At 38.0% G+C, this 24,743-nt stretch overlaps 1 protein-coding gene and 1 pseudogene across 9 annotated transcripts in view; both read right to left on the bottom strand.

Moving 5' to 3' along the window:
• The window catches only part of GRIA4 (glutamate ionotropic receptor AMPA type subunit 4), a 480,512-nt gene that overhangs the window by 272,712 nt on the left and 183,057 nt on the right, over nucleotides 1-24,743 (bottom strand). The gene's annotated exons all lie outside the window — the stretch shown is intronic.
• On the bottom strand, nucleotides 16,625-23,902 carry LOC122482466 (annotated as a pseudogene).

Genomic DNA, 24,743 nt, shown 5'->3' with positions numbered 1-24,743 from the left:
AATTATATATATATATATAATTATATATATGTATATATAATTATATATATATGTGTGTGTGTGTATGTGTATATATAATTATATATGTATGTGTATGTGTATACATATACATACATATATACACACACACATACCCATAACATACACCTTTAATTATAACTAGTCTGGGGACGCCTGGGTGGCTCAGTCTGTTGAGCGTCTGACTTCGGCTCAGGTCATGATCTAGCTGTCTGTGAGTTCAAGCCCCAAGTTTGGCTCTGTGCTGACAGCTCAGAGCCTGGAGCCTGTTTCAGATTCTGTGTCTGCCTCTCACTTTGTCCTTCCTCCACTCATGCTCTCTCTCTCTCTCTCTCTGTCAAAAATAAATAAACATTAAAAAAATTAAAAAAAAACTAGACTGGAGGTAAAATGTAGTACATCAACACAATTCTGCACCTTTGATGTAGAAAATCAGAAGAGGTTCTTTTCACAGATGACAAGTGACTATTTTTTGCAACACATTAACGAATAAAGTACAATAGTTAATACTGCTCATGAGCGATCTTAAAATGAAATGAACTGAGTGATGAGGGCTTCTGCATCTGTTTTCAGAATAAGCTTATTTGAAAAATAAACTCTGTCCGGAGTGCCTGTTATGTGCCTGCTGCCCACTATGGCAAGTCTTGAGAACTATATAAACACAGCCCTTGCACTAAATAGTTCATAATTATACACGCATTTCTGCCTGCTCAGAATTCTCTAATGAACTTCGCTAATATTTACAAAATTTAGGAGCATACATATGCACCAGAGAGAATTGCTGGTTTGCTGAGAGGTATCTGCACCACAGATCAGGAATCCTAAACTCCCAAAACGCTGTGGCTCATGGGAGAACTAATCCCATGTGGCTCATGGGAGTTACCTAATCGTTCTGGTAATTCCTCATGCTGATCACAGTTCTCTCCAGCAGTCATGATGAGTGACAGGGAAAATGAAGAATTCTATTTAGTCCTCTCTACCCTTTGGGTTAAAACTGAACTCTTGGTAGCACTTTCTAAACTTACAGTTTAATAATTGAGTTCCGAGATCAGGTACTGATGCCTGAAGAGGTTCAGCTTGCCTGTTCTAGAAATCAATACCATTGAACTGTCATTCACCAACTTACCTAAAAATGACTCAAAAAGAAGTCCTCAGATTCTGTGATGAGCACTGGGTGGTGTATGTAAAGGACGAATCACTAGATTCTACACCCGAAACTAACATTGCACTGTATGCTAACTGGAATTTAAATAAAATTTGAAAAAGAAAAAGTAAGACAGGAAGAGACAGAGATAGAAGGAGGGAGGGATGGAGGAAAGTGGGGAGAGAAAGAGAGATCACCTGTTTAAGAATAAGAGCTGCGCACTGTTAATGGCTCAAATATGGAGCTCGACGACATACCTATGATGTAAGCTCACCCATGTGTAACTTCTCACCTTGTGTCCCCTTGCTGGTTCAGAACTCCTAAGTAGGCAGCTGATTGAAATTGACAAGAATTCTGCTCTAGGAGCTTCAGCAAACACAAATCTTTTCCATTTCAATAACCTGGTAGCTCAAAGGAATGAGCTGCCAAAGGACCAATGGAATGGAAAGGCACGTACACATTCCCTCTCCTGCCATCAGAACCCCTGCCAACAGTAAACTCTGGTCTCCTTCGGATTAGCTCCTTGTAAGAGGTGTTAGTTCAAAACATAGCCACTACCACCAAAACTAAAAAGGGGCTTTATTAGGACCCCAGATATGCAAAGAATTTGGTAAGAAAATAATCAATTCCGTTTTAGGCATGTGGTCTTTTTAACTCTCTGCTATTCAAGTTTTTTTTCAATGAATTGCTCTCTCACTGCAGTGAAGAGTATCCAAAAGATTTTATATATATGAGAGATATATATAAAATACTTACAATTTATATATAATAATATATATTTTATATTTATATACATAATACACACACATAAACGGAGACAGATGGAGAGAGAGACAGACTTGCCTACATGTTTTAAAATTGATAATCCCTCAAAGAGACAAATGTTATTTCTGAAGATTCTATGTAAACATCTTTATGAATAATGACATTCTGTCATATCACAACCTGTGACATCTTCCATACTTTTCTAAAAGAACCATGATACTGATGGTTAATATTTGCATTGCATCATGTGCCTTAAAAACCATGTTTGCATGTGTTAGGTGATCGCTGATCTGCCATGGACTGAATAGTTGCTGCATTTTTTTCTTCCTGAGATATCATGGCTCAGCAATAATTTTTGTTGTTATTTATATTGGCTTCAGAATCTTTGAAATCTTCTTAACCTGCCATAAACGTCCATTTGCAGCATCCACCTGTCCATCCATCTGTCCGTCCATCCATCCATCCATCCATCCATCCATCCATCTATCCATCCATCCATCCAACCAACCAACCAAATTTGTTGAAATGTGCTTTATGCAAAGCATCATAACTGAGGAGGCAGAGAGTTTGTACGTCTGGCTCTATGTGTTTGGAGCTTCCTCATGGAGTCTCATACTGGCTTGGTCATGAGTGAATTACACCACTGGTTCAATCACACCCATTTAAGTAACTACACCATTGCAATCTTGACAAAACTCAACTGGTTTGTCCCTTAGTCAGTGCTACACACACACCCTCTACACTTGTGTGATGACGGCGAATCGTGTACATTGGTTTCACAGGTACTACCACCCTTACAGTGTTTCAACGCTACACTTATTTTGTTCACATACGGGGTATACATCTGAGGTGAACCATAGAACATAACTTTGGTTTTGACTTGAGCACACACGTAAGCAATGATCCATCTCTGTTTTTTCAGGGGAAAAATGACTGCATTTGAATGTTTTATTCAGTCTGACTCAATTTTATATCCACTTTTTATTGTCAGTTTTACCAAAATGACCTGTAAGTAGGAAAAATATACTATCATGGGAATTTGTGTTTCTTTCTCCCAGGATGACTATTCCTCATTTCCAAGAAAAGAAACCTATTCACAATGATGTCTTTTTTTAGGAATTCAGAAACATATGTAATTGGATGAATTAAAGAGAGTCTCTTTTGGGCAGAATCTTGCTTTGAGAGGGAAGGTTAGTTTTAGTTCAAGTTCTTTAAGGATATGTAATGAAGAGTTGTTTAAGAAGGTAACTGCTAGGGGTACCTGGGTGGCTCAGTCTGTTGAGCGTCCGACTTCAGCTCAGGTCATGATCTCACAGTTTGTGGGTTCGTGCCCCATGTCGGGCTCTGTGCTGACAGCCTGAAGCCTGCTTCAGATTCTGGACTCCTCTCTCTGCCCCTCCCCGACTCACGCTCTGGCTCTGTCTCTCAAAAATGAATAAATGTAAAAACTTTAACTCTGTCTCTCTCTGTCTCAAAAATAAATAAATGTTTAAAAAATTTTTAAAAAAAGGGGGCGCCTGGGTGGCTCAGTCGGTTGAGCGTCCGACTTCGGCTCAGGTCATGATCTCGCGGTCCGTGAGTTCGAGCCCCGCGTCGGGCTCTGTGCTGACAGCTCAGAGCCTGGAGCCTGCTTCCGATTCTGTGTCTCCCTCTCTCTGACCATCCCCCATTCATGCTCTGTCTCTCTCTGTCTCCAAAATAAATAAACGTTAAAAAAAATTAAAAAAAAAGGTAACTGCTAAAGTATCTCAGGTAAAAGCAGGATTCCCACTTACATTTTTAAAATTTTTTTACCTTTTGTGAAGTAAATAGGCTCTACTCATGGTCATAAAGCTTGCCATGATCTGGCATGAAAAATGAATTTTAAAAATGTGGCTCAGGGGACTGAGAGCTCATGCTATGAGGCTAAAGATAATGTCAACCTCATTTTCAAAATAAGGGGGAAAATATTCCCTTGTTTTGGATATTCCAGAGATTAATGAAGAAATTATCATGGAGAATTTGGCTAAAATAAATATCTATATAAAACTGAGTAATAAGGATTACAGAGAGTATGGGAAGGCAAAGATTCAGTTTCTTATTTTGTGGATTATAGCAACTGCCTATCAAGTGGTAGAAAGTGAGGACAATCTGCCTTTTTGAAAGTAATGCGTCAAGGTAATTTACATGATAATGTAGTATCTTCTCTAGTTCAGGACTGAATTACGGTCCGTCTGAGTGTGAATTTTTCAATCATTCCCCATTTTTACATAATTTTTGCTCTCTGCTTCCTACAGATACTTCCACTGAGTTATGAAACCTCATAATATGATATTATGAAGAAAGTGGTGTTGATGTTAAATACAAGGATTCTTCTCTAGGGGACCACACTGACATTCTGGTAATACTGTACAGCCAAAATGCACATATCTGTACAGTACAGAGGTCTCTAGGAAAGCGCCCACCAGTTCTTTCCTATCCAGAGTACCTATACATCACATTCTATTACAGTACACATATTTTAGGCTTCCAGGGACTGTCATATGTTTTAACTTAGGGAACTAAATTTTCCATTCTGTTTTGACCACTGGATGATCATTTAAAATTATTAAAATTAAGGAAGTTGAGAATCCATTTATAACTACAACCTGTCAAAGTCATTTGAAGGGTACACATTACCGAAGGCGCTGTAGAAATAAGTCAATTATTTTACTCTATTATGTAAATAAGAGTTTTTTCATTGCCTTTCTTCTATGCCCTCCCTAGAACTTTTATATATATATATGTATGCCCGAATATGTATATATATATGTATAGAATATATACATATATATATAGAATATATATATTCTAGAATATATATATACATATACATATATATATATATACATACATATATATATATATAAAATCACAGCTAAAATATGTTCCTTAGTGTAGAATGGTGTCCCATCAATATAGGATCTTCAACAGATTTTGAAACCTTTGAGAATATAGCTGAGGCTCTTGCATAAATGGAAACAGAGAAAGTTGTAATGGTTAAGAAATTGACAAGAAATGTTAGTCACCATCTAATAGAAAAATAATGCTTTGTACTATGACCAAGACTATTTGTGTTTTAGGTTTAGTTCATTATTTTTAATATTTGTGGCCGACTCTACCAATACCTCAGATCGTCTTCTTCCTGGAACCAAGGTGCACTACATTTCTGGGCCTCACTTGGTTACTGGTGACTGAGTGAGTAAGTCCCGAGTGGAACGATGTCAGTCACTTGCAGGCTTGACCCACTTCACAGCTCAGGTGCGCTTTGCACTTCTTCCCTGCCAGCTATAGGCTGATGACAGGGATGTGTTACAAGATGCTTCTACATCAAGATGAAAAGATCCCGGGTCCCCAAAGACCAAGTAGAGGAAAACCCCTTTCCCAATGACTCGAAAACCCATGTAGAGTTATGACTTCTCTTTTACTGATGCTTAAAAGTTTGGATCTTTTTGTTCATACAGTTTAGTCTATTCCAACTGGGGCAGAATTATATTGAATCCTTTATACCTAATATCCAAACACATTCCATATGCCAAGACCTGGCTCAAATCCAGAATCTTCTGTGCCTCTTTCCTTGATTCTTTTATCTTGATGTGGTTGACCTCTTCCTGATTGGATTTCTTGTACTAATCAATTGACTATTAATGGAAGTAAAACATCTATCTGTACGCTTATTGACCATCAAAACAAAAAGGGAAACATGGCCAGTTACAGTTTCTTACATCCACTGGGGACAAAGCATAACACTTCATGGCTGGAGGGAAAGCTTTTTCTAATGTTAAATTCTTAAACAAGATGTTGCAAACATGGGAATTCATTTAGGGAAGGCAGTGATTTAATAGAAAATATCCTCCACAACATGCCTAATGCAGGTGTTATTAACAGATCTAATAGTATATTAAGTTATAGCATCTTTTAATTGTAACCAAGTTGTGGTTGGCATGTTTGCAGGATGCCAAGATAATACATATTAAATACGGAACTGCCCTGTTTCATTTGGCCTCAGTCCAAAGATCAGACCTGTTTGATAGCGCACTCTTGAGAAATTCTCCATGAAATATAGTATCAGAGTTTTAAAAAATGAGAATTGTACACCAATTGATTGTGATTGCCATCAAGTCCGCCCATGATGGCAGCAAGTTCTGAGCTGTTGGTTGATGGTGAGTCCATTATATTAGAAAGGAGAAAAGCTGATGGCTTGACTGTTAATCTTTTGTGGACATCAAGGAACCTAATCTAGACTCTTCACTAATAGGAGGCTCTCAATGACACCTGTTGAGGGGCGCCTGGGTGGCTCAGTCAGTTGGGCATCCGACTTCAGCTCAGGTCATGATCTCATGATTCATGAGTTCGAACCCCACATCAGGCTCACTGCTGTCAGAACAGAGCTAGCTTCAGATCCTCTGGTCTCCCTCTTTCTCTCTGCCCCCTCCCCACTCTCTCTCTCAAAAATAAATAAAACATTAAAAAAATACATATATATATTAAAAAATGACACCTGTTCAAACTGCCAGAATAAACCCATCCACCCCCCCCCACACACACACAGAAATCTGGGTCTGCTGCAACTTAAAGCTAAAACTGTGCTTAAGACTACAGAGTTCTTTAATACCATAAAATTGTATTATATGTCTAAGGCAGATGCTAATTCGTTTCCACAAATGTCTGCATTGGCATGTCTGGTTTGAACAATATAGATTCCTGACAACCTTAAATAAAATAATCACTTGGAAATACATCTCTTAATATGGGTTTATTGTATGTGAGCCAACTACAATTTGTATGATAATTAATATTATTTTATAATTGACTACACCAATCTTATGTCTGATAATATTTAGGTATGAGGATCAGCTGATGATGACACCACTGCTAATTGGTGTCAGAAAGATGTCATTTTCTATGGGGACTTGTCCACCTACTTATTGTAAGAAAAGTAGTCACCTCAGTTGTATAAAAGTCAGATTGTTATCAGATTGTGATGACATTGAGAAATTGAATTCAGTCTAATTTTACGCCACAAATTCTGTACAACAATTTCTTTTTTTTTTTTTTATTATTTTTACATAATCTGTACACCCAACATGGGGCTTGAACTCCCAATCCTGAGATCACGATTTGCACGCTTCACTGAATGAGGCAGCCAGGCGCCCCTAGTACAATTTCTTTTACATAAAAAGTGCACCGATAGCTTTGACTCTCAATTATATGTTAATTGTTTCTATTTGCTCTTCAAGTTTAAAGAATTTGCAAGTTAATTCTTGTAACTTTTAGTTTAAAAATTACTCAAATAAGCTTGAGATAATCAATGACTAAAAAGCAAAAAACCAAAACCAGAATCAGACCTATAAATCCCCAGAACAAACTGAGGGTTGCCAGGAGGCTGGGGGTGTGGGGTGGGCAAAATGGGTGAAGGGGAGAGGGAAGTACAAGCATGTGGGTATGGCCTGAGTAAGTCAGGGGGATAAAAGGCACAGCATAAAGAATACAGTCAAGGATATGGTGATAGCATGCATGCTGATAGATGGGAGCTACACTTGTGGTTTGCAAAACATAACATATAGAGATGCTGAATCACTGTGTTGTGCACCTGAAATAATGTAACATCGTATGTCAACTACCCTCTAATGAAAACTAAAAATAAATGAAACTAAAAACACTTAAGAGACTTATCTACCACCAAAAGAACAATAAAAATTATCTTTAGTTTTTATCAAATGTAGCCTCTAAGTAATAATGTTTCTGTAAATTTAACTTGGGAAGTTGGGATAGAATTTCTACAATTCTCACATACCAGCACTTCAAAAACTATTTTGTAAATCCTAAATCTTATAGACTTTGTCTCCAGGCCTTTCTAAATTTAGTGGTTTCTATATTGTAATGGTAACAAACAAAATTAGCTGAGCACAGCTGTGCTCAGTGAAGTATTACCCACGGTCCAAGCCTGCCCAGGGCACATGTAATTCTTCCCTGCAGCTGTATTCACTACTCGTCCTCTGGGTCCGTTGCTAATAATTTTTAAGTTGTCCTTCTGTTATTTCAGTGGCCTCAAGCTACTTTTAATTTCCATTCTGTTTCTGTTTATGCATCTTTAAAATATTTTATGCTCTTAATTAGCATAAATTAATTAATAATTCCTGAACTATTTTCCTTGAGTAATTTAATTTAAAAAATTTTGTGTGTGTGTGTTTATTTACTTTTGAGAGATAGAGAAAGAGAGAGAGCTGTCAGCACAGAGCCTGGTGCAGGGCTTGAACTCAAGAACCACGAGATCTTGACCTGAGCCAAAGTCAGAGGCTTAACCAACTGAGCCACCCAGGTGCCCCCTCCCTGAGTAATTTAACAACAATACTAAAGTACAAAGCTTCTTGTACAATGTAAAGAGGCAGGTAGTTGAAAATTTACTGAAGGACATTATCCCCCAGAGATCGTGCAGGAAAGAATGAACACCTGCAGGTACAATTAGAATGCATAATACCTGTTGGTGTTTCTGTAAATTAAGTATGGCTCTTACTTATAAAAGCACTAGAGAGAAAAATCTGAGAAAGTCCCATAATCCTATCATTTTACCAAATGATTTCATTTTGTGAATTTCCTTTGTGTGTCCATATGCACAGGATTAAATGTATTCAGAATAGTTTTTTCTATATATTACATTGCAGTAGCAACCTGTTACTTAGTAGAAGAGGTTTACTCAGATTTCTAAAGATAAATACTTATTTCTCCATCTCCATCATGAAATTCAACAGCTCATCACATAATTAAAAAAAACAGTAATATTTACCTTTCTACAGTATTTCTAAATTTAATGTATGGTTTCTCTTTACAAAGTCATTTTTCATTGCTCTTTTAAAAAATGTTTTTCTTTCTTTCTTTCTTTCTTTCTTTCTTTCTTTCTTTCTTTCGTGTACTATGTTCACATTTTATGGGCATTCACTAGTTATGAGGAATGGCCTGAGGCCAAAAGGACTTTTAAATCTGGACTATAGTGATTTATTTATAGATAACTCATTCAAAGCTTTTTCTAGGTTAAAAAAAAGAAAAGAAAAAAAAAACTCATCTAAAGGAAAATGTAGGCAGTAAACTCTTCCATATTGGTCTTAACAATATTTTCTTAGATAGGTCTCCTCCAGCAAGAGCAACAAAAATAAACAATTGTGACAATATCAGGCTAAAAAGCTTTTCCACAGTGAAGGAAACCATCAATAAAATGAAGACACAAACAACCACATGGGAAAAGGTATTTGCAAATTATGTATCTGGTAAAGGGTTAATATCTAAAATACATGAAAAACTCATACAACTCAACACCATAAAAACAACCAGATTAAAAAATATGCACAGGATCTGAATAGAGATTTTTCCAAAGAAGACCTACAGATGGCCACAGACGCAACAAAAGATACTCAACATCACTAATTTTGAGGGAAAGGCAAATCAAAACCGCAATGAGATATACCACTTCACACCTGTCAGGAGGGCTAGTATCAAGAAGACAAGAGACAGCAAGGGTCAGGTAGGAAGTGGTTAAAAGGGAATCCTTAGGCACTGCTGGTGGGAATGTCAACTGAGGCAGCCACTGTGGAGAACAGTATGGAGGTTCCTCAAAAAGTAAAAATAGAACTACCATATGATCCAGCGATTCCACTACTGGATATTTATCCAAAAAACCCTCAAAAACATTAGTTCTGAAAGACATATGCACCTGTATGTTCACTGCAGCATTATTTACAACATCCAAGATATGGCAGCAGCCCAAGTGTCCGTGGATAGATGAACGGAATAGGAAGATGTGGTGTTAATATACAAGGTAATATTATTCAGCTATAAAAAAGAAGGAGATCCTGTCATTTGTGACAACCCAGAGGGATGTATATTGAAGGTAATATGCTAGGTGAATAAGTCGGATAAAGAAAGATAGATAATATATGATTTCACTTATTTGTGGCATCTAAAAAACACAAGAAACAAACAAAACAACATAGAAACAGACTCATAAATACAGAGAATGAACTGGTGGTTGCCAGAGGGGAAGGGAGTAGGGAATGGGTGAAATAAGTGATGAGGATTAAGAGATACAAATTTCCAGTTATAAAATAAATAAGACACAGGGAAAATAAAGTACAACATAGGGAATACAGTCAATAATGCTGTAATAACTTTGCATGGTGACAGATGATAACCAGACATCGTGGAGAGCATTTTGTAGTGTATAAAATGCTGAATCATTATGTTATAATCTGAAACTAAAATAACATGTACATCAGAAATACTTCAACAAAAAAAGAAAGAATCATAAACCCCTAAAAATAAAAGGAAAGAACAAGTCTATATTAAAAAGATTCACTTGGGGTGCCTGGGTGGATCAGTCAGTTAAGCGTCAGCCTTCGGCTCAGGTCATGATCTCACAGTTCATGAGTTCCAGCCCCACAGTGGGCTCTCTGCTGTCAGCATGGAGCCTGCTTCAGATCCTCTGTCCCCCTCTCTCTCTACCCCTGCCCCACTTGCATGCTCTCTCTCAGAAAACAAATAAACTTAAAAAAAAAAGATACACTATATGTGGTAAAGAGACCAAATGATGTGATTTTTAAAAAATTATGCTCAACAAACAGAACTGGCTATTTGGGTTGGTATAATTTTTTTTATTGGGAAGTAAACATGAACTGACATTGTAATTTTAAAGCAGGTGGTGGGAAGTTTTGCATCATTTATCCCTTTTCCATTGCTGTCATATTTTCTCATCCCAAATACGATTAAAATGTTAGTAAACAAAAAGGCTGACAAAGCATGGATAAGAAAATAGCTATAGATCTTTATACTTTGCTTGTGTTTGTCTTCACTATCTGAAGGGTTTTTTTCTGTATCTAGACAATCTGCTTTTGACAGTTTAACATGAATTAGATATTCCAGTTCTTCATCATGGAGGGAAAAATCCATCCTCCTCTCCAATGTCAAGATGTTGGCCATGGAGATACATACACCAAAATATGTATTCATTTGGTGAGATTGGCTTTCTTGAAAAATGAGAGTCAAGTGAACCCATTTTTTTAATTACTCATAAAAATGACTATTTATATCAATGCAATGATATATAACCTCTAAAATTTATGTATTTAAAAATTGAATCTTCTCAAAAAAATGCTGTGACAGGTAGTAGCTACACTTCAGAGTACAACATAACGTACACAGAAGTTGAATCACTATGTTGTACGCCCGGGACTAATGTAACATTGCAGCTCAACTATACTCCAATAAAAATTAAAAAGTAATAAATATACTAAATTAAAAAATGCTGCGATAAAGGAAAAGAAGCCCTTACATTTATTTCTTGCCAGTTATTTTCACAATAGTTTACATTTAATTTTCACAACTTTGCAAAGTAAGTATTGTGGTATGCCCATTTTCAGATGGTAAAACAACCACTTACAGAGGTTTTCATAGTTTGCCCAATATCCCAGGCTGTGGTAAACTGCCTCGTCCAGAGGGCAGGGAGCCCTCGAGACCTACCTGGTCCGGTCTGGTTCCAAACCCTAAGGACAGGAGCCACATCTTAGAAATGTAGCAACAAGACTGCCTTCTTACATCTAAGCCAAGGAACATGCTAACCAAGGTTTACTTCTCTGAAACAACCTCTCTTCCCTTCCCTATATCACCTTCCACGTAATAGTGAAAGAAGAGTATTTTGTTTCCCAAGAATGGCTGTTATTTTGTTCATTTTCAGATTATTTCCCAAATGGTGTATATAGATAAGCTCCATATAAATTAAGTTCTATAACATGAGCAAAAGTTTGGGCAAACTAAAACATGCATATGCTGTATCACACAAAAGGAACAATTTTTTCGTCTCTTTATAATTTTATCTTTGAACGCAGCTTTGAACCAAAGTGAACACATTTGAGTTACACACATGAGATATATTTTGTATGTTGTGGGGATGATTTTGTGTGCTTCAGCAATGGCTCCATATATTGGGGTTTATGATCTTCAAATAAATAGATTATTTGATGTTAATTTCACAATGTGGCCAAGAAAAAATGTTTTATGACAAATAATTATGAGATCTCAGTACTGATTACTTAGTTTTTGCTTTCCTAAATATAATGACAAAGAAAAATGAAAATATAACCTACATATGTGTTCACTATCAGCTAAACTTAATCCACTCATTTGCTGTAAAAGAAAAATCCACATACAGAGTATACAGTTTACAATAGTCAGCATTGCAAGAATTCAAATAATTCTCTAAGAATCCTATGAGGTGAGTCTTCTACTCCATTTTTTTTCCCTAGAAAAAAGAGGCTTATATTTGTGCCATATTCAAGGTCTGCAGACTTGTTTTTGACTAACTAGTCGCCCTGGAATTTGAACCCATGTCTAATGGGTCTAAGACCTATTCTCCCTCTCCAGATACTGCAGCATAGTAATGCATGAGAGGTACCTGTAAATATTTCCTATGTGCACAGAATAAAAAGTAAGCTAACTTTAGATTAGTTGACATGATGAATTTTGTTTTAATTATCTCCCAAAATGACATTATAATTAAGTGTAAACTTTGCGAAATAAGATGTAAATGGACCTCTTCATAATTTTGCCCATTATTTCCCAGACCCAAATATTAAAGAATCAGACTTTAGCAAAAGCATCCTAACTGGAATAAAACACTATTTCTGCTTTATCTACTACGATGGTGTATCTTTGCCATGATTATGCTTTTCTTATTATAGAAAATAAAAGCATTAAAAAGCGTGATTAGAAAAGCTTTCTTGTAAAGCCATAAAACATTTCCTGATTTATACAGTTTAATCATTCATGACTTTTTTCAAAATTTCAAAATGTTTCCTTTGGAATATTTTTATATTGTTCCACATTCCTTTTGCCAGTTTCAAATAGAAAACTTTTTGAGGTAGTGGGCTCAGGGGTCAGAGATTTTTCTGATATTAGTACTCTGAGCCACAACTCATTTTATAGGTCTTGTCCATGACATAATCAAGGCCAGCACTGCCTCCTACAGATCCCTAAAGTTACAAAGAGCAAGAATTTACTACCAAGAGTAAACCAGGGAGAACAGGACTGCGTATCTATTGGTCCCACATCTCAGGAAGGTAAGTATTCCAAGGTGAGCTGGCCTGCCAGTGTGAAATTTGTCAGTCAAAAACTAGCTTCCCCGTGGCTACATCTGGTAAACAATAAAATAAAATAAAATAAAATAAAATAAAATAAAATAAAATAAGATAAGATAAGATAAAATAAAGTACAAAATAAAATAAATAAAATACATCATCGGTAAAGATGTGCTATATGTTTTAGAGGGAAGTATTAATAAATCAACAGTCTTTCCAAGTCAGAGGATGATTCTCACTAAAACTTGGTCTCCTGCTCTGGTTAATAAATGGCAAGATTATCCACCTGTTGTGCAGCCCACAAATTGGGGTGTCTTTCTTTTATCTCTTTTTCTGTGACACATAACACTGTAATAACTAGAATGTCAAGTGATGACTCCACACCAGAACATATTAAAACTTTAGGAATTTCATAGGATTTCTAGAACGGCTACAGCATCTACCCAAAAAACATAACCTAAAGCTTATCATAATTTGCTTGACAGTGCTTCCCAAGCAATTTAACATACCAAATAAAAAGGCCTAATTAGTTAAAAAGATGTCATTTACAATTCATATCTTGGGGAACTTTGTTAAAAATCCCACAGAGTTACAAACCACATGTCTAAATAGGATTGTAGGTCATTACCATGGGTGACTTTCTTTAAATCTCCTTCACTCTCTAGAATACACCACCTAGGGGTGCTTGGGTGGCTCAGTCGGTTAAGCGTCCTAGGCTCAGGTCATGATCTCACGGTCCGTGAGTTTGAGCCCCACATTGGGCTCTGTGCTGACATCTCAGAGCCTGGAGCCTGCTTCAGATTCTGTGTCTCCCTCTCTCTGACCCTCCCCCGTTCATGCTCTATCTCTCTCTGTTTCAAAAATAAATAAAACATTAAAAAAAATTTTTTTAGAATACACCACTTTAAATCCTGTTTTATCAAGTTTTGTTGACTTGCTATTTTTCTTACAGTTCATTTCTCTCACCTCTACCTCCACTGTTGGTATCATAACCCAAAGCACCCTCAACAGCTGTCCTTTTCCGTCCCTCCCTGTGTCTTTTACAATGCTTCCTAATTTCAGGGTCTGATGTTGTCACATGTGGCAGAAATACCACAGAAGAAATGCTGTACCCTTGTGCCTTCCACAGGGTAGAGGTACATGATGCTGGCAGGTCTTAATAACTGGTGATGTCAACTTCAGTCACTGGGATAAGATGGTGTCCGCCAGATTTCTCCAGGGGCAAGTTGCATTTCCCCCCCTCAATTATTAAGAAGTATTTTGTGGAGAAATACTTAGAGACAACTCAGATATCCTGTTTCTTATCATAGCTTCACCTATTAGTTTTAGCATCCATCAATAATTCTTTCCTGCAACAATTACCATATTGTTTGCTTACCCGTGATTTTCTGTTTGCATCCTTTCTTCTACATTATTCATTGCAACTATATTGTAGACAAGGGCTGTCTCTTCTCCCCTATTTACTTATTTATTCAGTTCTTTACTGTTGACATCATTTGGGACTCATGGATATTTACTTATTCTTTGGTTGTCTAACCTTATGACCATTACTTGTTCTTTGTTGTTTTGTTCACATTGTCCCAGATTTTGGCCATTGGTAGCTTCTGTAAGTTGGCTACTGAATCCTTTGCCTCATGCTTTACCCAATGATTTTATAAACATTTCCTTGCTTTCTGATACAAGATGATCTTGCCTCATCCTATATTTTATCTGTTTTAGCCCTGTTACCATCCTTTTTTCTTTTTTTTTAATGTTTATTTATTTTTTGAGAGACAGAGAGAGACCGAGCATGAGTGGGGGAGGGGCAGAGAGAGAGGGTGACACAGAATCCAAAGCAGGCTCCAGACTCTGAGCTGTCAGCACAGAGCCTGATGCGGGGCTTGAACTCACGAATCACGAGATCATGACTTGAGCTGAAGTCAGATGCTTAACTGACTGAGCCACCCAGGTGCCCCTGTAATCACCCATGTTTCTAAAAGTCATTGTCCTTTAATTGTAGAATGCTATTCAGGAATTAAGATCTGGATGCCAGGTGTCTTCATTGCCCCTGGAATATTCTTGCCTCCAGATCCTCTCAGTAGACAGAGCTAGGAAACACATGTATGGACACTCAACACACACATACATATTATAACTATTTCTATACCTAAGGTTCTGTATATATATTGAAGCCATGGGTTCATACTTACACGTCCAATTTTAGGGCTCTTTCTAGCATTTCCCCTTTTCTTATTTGTAACCTGGCTCTTATTACCTACAATATATTTACCTATCTGCTAAATCTTAGTATGCACATAGTATTTCAGAATCTCTAGTCAATACGTTTGTTAAAAACAAATTTACACAATATAGTGTATGTGGTGGGGATATATTTGCATATGGTATGCAATCAAAATATTGTCCCTCACATCACTTAATTATTGTCTTCTCTACCCCCTTCGATATAGTTATGTCATTCATTTATAACACCGTCAGGTAAACTTGTTATTTTTTTGTATTCTATTTTGGGTTCCCCCACATCCTGGTCGGTTTTATTTATTTATGTTTTGGGGTATGTCCTAAAAGACAGTGCTATACAGAAAACGAAGAGAAGTTTCATTCTGTTCACATTCTTGAACTGCCATTCCTACCCAACTTATGTTGGCAACCGATCTCATTAGTTTCTGGTTTATTTTTCTATATTTCTTTTGAAGACATTAGTGGATAAATGTGTATTTTCTCATTCTCCCTTTTTCATTACATAAAGAATAGCACATTATAGACACCTTCACAGTGTATTTCTTGTTTGTTCATTTTTTTTTTGGTGAATGTACAAATAGCCTTGTATTTAACAATACAAAATAAATTATCTGTAGGCATGGACAATGGCAGTGATAGATCATTCTATATTGTTAAATGAAACTAGTAACTATGGGTATATTGAATTTCTTAACATCAGCCAGCCTTTTCAACTTCTTTAACTGACTTCTCTAAAATTACTGGTGAGAAACATTGCCTCAAGCACCCTGTCATAGTTTATTAGTAATGGTGAAGCACTATTCTAGAAAGTAGAACATATCCTCCCTGACCATTCCACCTGTTCCATGGTCCTTCTCTTCAGCACCCGATAAAACAGTTCTTATTAACTTGGTTGGATCAATGATTCATTTCTCCATCACATTCACAAAATCTCCAAGGAGAGTATCAGAACCAACTTTTGAGAAACTTAGCATAATTATCTCAACTATCAATGATCCTACAACAACTACTTTCTTAGTAATGACCTTTGTAAGCATATTTTTAAACGTTTATTTCTTTATTTATTTTGAGAGAGACAGAGAGACAGAGACAGAGAGAGACAGAGAGACAGAATCCCAAGCAGGCTCCATGCTGTCAAAGCAGAGCCGGATGCATGGCTGTATCCCATGAACCATGACATCATGACCTGAGCTGAAATCAAGAGTTGGACACTTAACTGACTGAGCCACCCACACACCCTGTTTGCAAGAATTTTGAGTGTTCTTTTAGTAATTTCTGTATCATTGAAAATATCTTCATTAGCTGGAATTAGCAAGTCTCAGGCTGGAATGCACTGAAGAATAACACAACCCCCTCCCAGAACAACGCCTTCTTCAACAACTTACATGTAGTATTGAGGGCATATGCAGGTCTTTCTTTTCATTCACTTCCACATCACTTGTCCCACCAACCTGCAGCAGAGCTACTCGATCTAGAAGTTTTTCAAGATATTCATTCAATTTTTCCTTTTCATAATTACCAGTTATGATATGTAAATGCTCAATGATTTCTTGAATAGATTTTTCAATTTGAGTCTGTTATCTTTTCCCTTCGAGCACACTGGCTAATTTTTGGTCACAATGACATCTCTATCCAACTTTTCCTAAGTGTGTGACTGAGCATGAAGATTTAGGGTCAACCTTTCTTCTCTGAACACTGAACCACCAGCATCAATAGCCATGTGTCTAAGTAGGTTTTTCCATTGTCACCAAAACCTGGAGATTTGACTGCTATAATCTGAAAACCAAGTTTTAGACTATTCAAAATGGGTGTATTTAGAGCTTCTCCATTAACATCTTCAGTAATTATTATGAAGGGCTTACAATAAGCATTGACAATTTCAACTGCAGGTATAATGGAGTAGACACCAGACATTTTCTTTTCACCCAATAGAACACAGGCATTCACATTTCTGAGCTTCTGATGTATACTAAGTATGAAGAAACATAATCAAACTGCAATCCAGTAATTTATAATTCATTATTCAGTGTTTCCCATCTTTTGGTGTCTTTACATCCTTCCTTTCAGTGATATTGCTCATTTCTTGGCTTGCAGAAATAATAGCAACCTAAGTGATTTCTCTGGGGCGCAACACAGGTTTGAACTGCTTCTTAAATTCATCAATCACAGCATCTACAGCTAACACCACTCCTTTCCTAATTTCCACTAGATTAGCACCTTGGCTAACCTCCAAGCCTTCCTTGGCAAGAGAGGATACTGATGTGGTAGCAGTGGTGGGGGATCTCTGGTCTTTTCCTTTGTGTTAGTGGCAACATCTTGAACAAGTAGAGTCCACACATTGTTATCTTTATCCTTTAAGTCAATTGAGACTGATACTCTGGGACTACTCACTCACTAACAATTGCTAATCATCACTCCAGCATCAGCTCAAAGCATTAAGGCTCAGATACCTGCACCAAATTTTACATCTTTGGCATAAGCCTGAGTGAGATGAGGAACCATTGCCTGCACAGTGGCCTCACCTGGTGAGGCTGTGGGCGTGCACCTGAAGAGGCAAGGGAGGCAGTGCTCAGCACACAGAGCAATCAATCCGTGCCCCCTCTCTGCGCTATGTCACTGTCTGTGTCACCCAGTGGCTTCCATCCCTTTCCTCGTGGCCCAGGCCTGGCAATCTGCATGCACCATGCATATTTTTGTTTTGAATGTTAACAATAAGTCTTGGAAATGTCCCCATATTATTTCATTCAGGTCTTCATTCTTTTTCAGTTTCTTGGTACTCTACTGTGTGGATGCATCATACTTTAATCAAACACTATCCTGTGTATGGGCAATTTAATTGCTTCTGATATGATACAAATCAAATAACCCTGCAGGGAAGAACCTTGTGTAAATATAGTATTCGAGGAGTACCTTTCAGAACAGATTCCTAGTAGTGGGAGTGCTTGATTAAACCATACACACATATAAAGTTCTGTTATTAAACTTCCACCAGAAGGACTGTGCCAGTTTACATTCTCACTAATAATATAGGACACTCCCTGTTTAGCCACAGCCTCACCAAGAGGATATGTTGTCATACTTTTTAATTTTTACCCATCTGATCACTGAGAAATGACATTATTTTAATTTGTATTTTTCTAAGTATGTTTGAACTTGAAAAGATATTATACTTAAGGGCCATTTTTATCTTTTTAATATGTGTGAGTTTGTGCTGATGTCTATTTCATATTTTCCATTGTTTTCAGTTTCTTTTTCTTTGATTTTAAGAGTTCTTAATATATGGAGATTATTAGCTCTTTGTGTTACATGCTACAAATATTTTATTCTAGTTTATCAATTATCTATGATATTGTGAAGACATTTATCCCTGTGTTCTTCTAGTTCTTACATGTTTTCATTTTTTATGTTTAAATTCTTGATCTCTGGAGTTTACTCTGGTATATCTTATAAGAACTGTATCAAAAAATTTTTTCCAAATGGTTACTCAGATGTTCTACAACCATTACTTAAAAAGTCCATCTGGGGTGCATGGTTGGCTCAGCTGGTTAAGCCTCCGACTTGAGCTCAGGTCATGATCTTGCAGGTCTTGAGTTCAAGTGCTGCATCAGACTCTGTGCTAACAGTGCATAGCGTGGAGCCTGCTTTGAGATCTGTGTCTCCCTCTTTCTCTGCCCCTCCCCTGCTCATTCTCTCTCTCTCTCTCTCTCTCTCTCTCTCTCTCAAAAATAAGTAAACATTAAAAAAATAAGTAAACATAAAAAAAACATAAAAAAAAAAGCCCATCTGTGTCCCAGTAATAACCCAAAGAGAGTAGCTGTATCATAGAATATGTTCCTTACGTACTTAGATCTATTTCTGGGTTTTCTACTTTGTTCCCCTGGCCTCACCGTCTGCTTATGTGTCAGTGCCACACTAATTTAATTATGGGTACTTTGAAGTACACCTTTATACCTTTATATCCAGGGGAGGGGGAGGGCCTCATAGCTTCTCATAGATTTTCTTTTTCAGTGTTTTCCTGCTTCTTCTTAAATGTTTTTCCATATGAACTTGATTATCAATTTGTCTTATATCACACACACACACACACACACACACACACCCCAACTGCTCGTGTTTTGATAAGGACTGAGTTACGTTTATAAATTAATTTAGGAAGAACTAAAATTTTTATAACATTGCATAATCTAATACAAGAAAAGGAGATGTCTGTCCACCTGTTCAAGTCCTCTCCTGTGTCTTTCAGTTTTGTTTTAAAATTTTCTTCATGAAGTTTCTTATCACTTAAATACTTCATCTTCTTTGTTGGAGTTTTTATAGGGCTTTTTCCCCCCACTCATCCACATCTTTCTTAGGCTGCTTGAGAAACTCTTAGCAAATACCCATGTCCTCCTCCAATGCTCTCTCTACACTGGATCCAGAGTTATCTCTAAAAAATGTAAATTTGTTCATTTTCTTTCAAAGATTTTGAAAAGCTTCTGCATTTATTAAGATGAAGACCGAATTCCTAATGAGGCCCACCCAGTCCCCCATCTTCTGGCCCTCACAGATGGCCACTTTGTGGGCTTTAACCACACTGGCCACTTTTCTTTCTATGGGGCCTTTGCCCCCTCCCCGCTCAGGCTATAGAGCTTGAAGAGCAGAGCACCTGCCCCAGCCCCTCCAGTCAAGGTCAGGAAAGAAACCTGGAGAGTGAAGACATGGGCGGCCACGGTTGAGAGAGGAATCCCAGAAGTCTGGCTTCTCATGCGTTTGGAGAAAACACATATATGTGAGTGTGGATGCTGTGGAAATAGTAAGAAGAACCACCCCCCCCCCCCACACACACACAGCAACAATGCATGGAACTGTACTATCAGGTGATGGTGACCCCTTCTAGTGAAGAAAAGGAGAGTGGTGAGTGACTGCCCATTCTCTCCAGCAGCACCCGGAAAACTGAGACAGGACCTCTGTGACTGGGGGAAGGGAGGAGATCTGCAAAGAGGCAGGTAAGAGTATGAATGAGCATGGAGGAGATGCAGTTCCTGCTTCTTCAGGACTTCACGAGGAAGCCCTCCCATGAGCCCCTGGATGTCCCTCACCTGAGGGTCTCTCTACCTGGTCTGCAGGCACCCTCAATGCCCCAAGTTTTACTCACACACTGAGTAGGCTCTTTGGGTGCGCCCCTAAGTACAGCAGCTGAGAGGCCCAAAGCAGGCCAGGGTCTGTGGGCAACGGAGAAATCACAAATTTGAGCTACAGTGCCACCTTCTGGAAAATTACAGAGAGCTTTCTAGTAGCTAGGTGGGAGAATACATAACAAAGACATAAAAGACATAAAAACTAATTTAGAATTCTGCCAGGGGCGCCAGGGTGGTTCAGCCAGTTAAGCCTCTGACTCGTGATTTTGGCTTGGGTCATGATCTCACGGTTCGTGATTTTGAGCCCCATGTTGGGCTCTGCACTGACAGTGTGAAGCCTGTTTGGGATTCTCTCTCTCCCTCTCTCTTTGCCCCTTCCCTACTCATTGTCTCTCTCTCAAAATAAATAAATAAACTTAAAAAAAAAAAAAAGAACTGTGCCACAAGAGGGAGCAAGAAGAGTGGAATTACCCTTACAAAGACTGAAAACCCCAGGTAATAACAGCACCATTGAACAGAATACCCCTCCCTACCTAGAGGCAACTAGGAGAGAATTTTGCTACTTCAGATGCAAAGGCAGCAGTGTTAAAAATACAAGAAACGTGAAAAACCAAGAAGGCATGTTATCATCAAAAGATAATAATAATTCTCCAATAACTGAGCTCAAGGTAATGACATTTTATGAACTAGCTGATAAAGAATTCAAAATAGCTGGGGTGCCTGGGTGGCTGAGTAGGTAGAGCACCCAACTTTGGCTCAGGTCGTGATCTCACGGTCCGTGAGTTCGAGCCCCGCGTCGGGCTCTGTGCTGACAGCTCGGAGCCTGGAGCCTGCTTCGGATTCTGTGTCTCCCTCTCTCTCTGCCCCTCTCCTACTCACACTCTGTCTCTGTCTCTGTCTGTCTGTCTCTCTCTCTCTCAAAAATAAACATTAAAAATTTAAAAAAAAGAATTCATACTAGTTGTTTTTGAAAAACTCAGTGAGCTACAAGGAAACTCAGAAAGGCAATTCAACAAAATCACAAAAAAAAATGCAGAAATTCTGGAGCTGAAGAATGCAATGAATGAAATTTAAAATGCATCTGCAGTGAGCATAACAACTGGAAGACAGAAGAGGCAACTCGGAGGGTAGGAGTTTGTAAATAAATCATTTAGAGGAGAACAAAGAATAATGTAGAAAAGAGAATATCTATGTGATCTATGGGATTTCATCAAAAGAACAAATATTGGGGCACCTGGGTGGCTCAGTCGGTTAGGCGTCTGACTTCGGCTCAGGTCATGATCTCTCAAACTCAGGTTTGTGAGTTCGAGCCCCACATCAGACTCTGTGCTGACAGCTCAGAGCCTGCAGGCTGCTTCAGATTCTGTGTCTCCCTCTCTCTCTGCCCCTCCTCTGCATGCTCTCTCTCTCTCAAAAATAAACATTGAAAAAAAAAAGAACAAATATTAGGGTAATCAGGGATCCAAAACAAGAGAGGGTAAAGGAGGCTGAACATTTATTTAAAGAAATAATATCTCACAACCTCCCAAGCCTTGGGACAGAATCGGGCATCCAACTTCGTAAAGCTAATAGATCACCTTATTATCTCAACGCAAACAACCTTCCCTAAGACACATGATAACGAAACTGCCAATAACCAAAGATACAGAGAGAATCCTAAAAGCAGCCATATAGTAAGAGATTATAACCTACAAAATAATTCCTATTAAACAATCAATATAAATGAATCAGTATCGTGTATGAAATAAACATACAGAAATCAGGAGCACTAACAATTATACAATAATAACAAAACATCTGAAAAAGAAATTAAGACACTATGACATTCACAACAGCCTCAAAAACAATAAAATATTTAGGAATAAATTTAACCAATGTCAGGAAAGAGGTGTATAATGAAAACAACATGACTTGAAGAAGACACAAATAAATGGAAAAATACCCTGTGATGTGGACCAGAAAAAATAATGTTGTTAAAAGGCACATAGTACTCAAAGACATCTATAGGTTTCATGCAATTTCTATCAAAAGTCCAATGGGATTTTCCATAGGAAAAGAAAGAAAACTCTCCTAAAATTTGTATGAATCCACAAAAGACCCCAAAGAGCCAAAACAATCATGAGAAATAACAAAGCTAGAGGCATCACACTTGTTGATTTCATACCATAGGCCAATGGAACAGAATCAAGAGCCCAGAAATAAACTCCTACATCTATTGTCAACTAGTATTTGACAAGGAAGGCAGGAACACTCAATGGGAAAGGATAATCTCTGTAACAAATGGTGCTGGGAAAACTCATAACCACATGGAAAAGCTTTAAACTGAACCCTGATATTACACCACACTGAAAAATTTTCTCAAAATGGGTTAGAGATATAAACATAAGATCTGATACTGTAGAACTCCTAGAAAAAAAACATGGAAACGTCTTTAACGTTGGTCTTGGCTTCTTGACGCTCGTGTTGATTGCTCTACTCATTTCTCATTTCTCTCTCTCTCCTCAGGCCTCCCTATTCCTGAAAGCTTGAAACTGAACCCTGATGTTACACCACACTGAAAAATTTTCTCAAAATGGATTAGAGATATAGACATAAGATCTGATACTATAAAACTCCTAGAAAAAAAACATGGAAACCCCTTTAACGTTGGTCCTGGCTCCTTGATGCTCGTGTTGATTGCTCTACCCATTCCCTCATTTCTCTCTCTCTCTCCTCAGGCCTCCCTATTCCTGAGACATAGCAATATTGAAATTAGGCCAGTTAACCCTACAGTGGCATCTAAGTGTTCAAGTGCAAGGAAGAATCACATTTCTCACATTCAATCAGAAGCTAGAGACGATTATGCTCAGGGAGGGGGGCATATAGAGAGCCAAGATGGGCCAAAAGCTAGGCCTCTAGTGCCACACAGTTAGTTAGCCAGGTTGTGAAGAACAAGAGAAAGTTCTTGAAGAAAATGAAAAGTGCTACTTCAATGAACACAGAAATGATTAAAAAAAAATCAGCCTTTTTACTGATGTAGAGAAAGTTCTAGTGGTCTGGATAGAAGAAGAACCAGCCACAACATTCCCTTCAGCCAAAGCCTAATCCAGAGCAAGGCCCTAACTCTCTTCAGTTATGTGAGGACCGAGAGAGAAGAAGTTGCAGAAGAAAAGTGTGAAGCGAGCAGAGGCTGGTTTGTGAGGTTTAAGGAAAGGAGCCATCTTTGCAACATAAAAGTGCAGGTGAAGCAGCAAATGCTGATGTAGAGCCTACGGTGAGTTGTTATTCAAAAGCCCAGCTAAGGGAACTAATGAAGGGGACTACGCTAGACAAAAGAGTTTTGATGTAGATGGAACAGCCTTCTCTAAGGAGAAGATGCCTTCTAGAACTCTCCTAGCTAGAGAGAAGTCAATGCCTGGCCTCAGAGCTTCACAGGACAGGCTGACTCTCTTGTTAAGGGTTAACGCAGCTGGTGACTCAGTGTTGAAGCCTATGGTCATGTTCCACTCTGAAAATCCTAGTCCCCTCCAGGATAATGTTCAATCTACTGTGCCTCTCTTCTATAAATGGAGCCACAAAGCATAGATGACAGCACATTTGTTTACAACATCATTTAACTGAATATTTTAAGCCCATTATTAGGATCCCGTACTCAGAAAAGACCCCTTTCAAAATGTTATTGCTGACTGACAATGCACCTGGTCACCCAAGAGCTTTGATGGAGATGTCCAATGACATCAATGTGGTTTTCATACATGCTAACACAACACCCATTCTGCAGCCCATGGGTCGAGAAGTAATTTCAACTTTCAAGTTCTGTTGTTTAAGAAATACATTGTGTAAGGCTATAGTTGCCATAGACAGTGATTCCTCTGATGTGTCTGGGCAATGTAAATAGAAAATGTTCTGGAAAGGATTCACTTGTCTTGATGTCAATAAAAACATTCATGTTTCATGGTCAAAATGTCAACATTAACATGAGTTTGGAAGAAGTGGATTCCAACCCTCATGGACGACTTGGAGGGATTCAAGACTTACGTGGAGGAAGTCACTGCAGATGTGGTGGGAACAGCAAGAAAAGGAGAATGAGAAGTGGGGCCTCAAGATGTGACTGAATTGCTTCAATCTCGTGATAAAACGTCAGCAGACGAGGCATTGCTTCTTATGGACAAGCAAAGCAAGTGGCTTCCCGAGATGGAATCTATTGGTGAGGATGCTGTGAAGACTGTTGAGATGACAACCAATGATTTAGAATATGACATTAACTAAGTTGATGAAACAGCAGCAGAAGTTGAGAAGAGAGATTAATTCTGAAAGAAGTTCTGCTGTGGGTAAAATATA

The sequence above is a fragment of the Prionailurus bengalensis genome, chromosome D1 (assembly GCF_016509475.1).
Source record: "Prionailurus bengalensis isolate Pbe53 chromosome D1, Fcat_Pben_1.1_paternal_pri, whole genome shotgun sequence".
Classification (NCBI taxonomy): Eukaryota; Metazoa; Chordata; class Mammalia; order Carnivora; family Felidae; genus Prionailurus; species Prionailurus bengalensis.
Note: the sequence above shows the minus strand (reverse complement) of the source record. Positions and strands in the feature narration are given on the sequence as shown.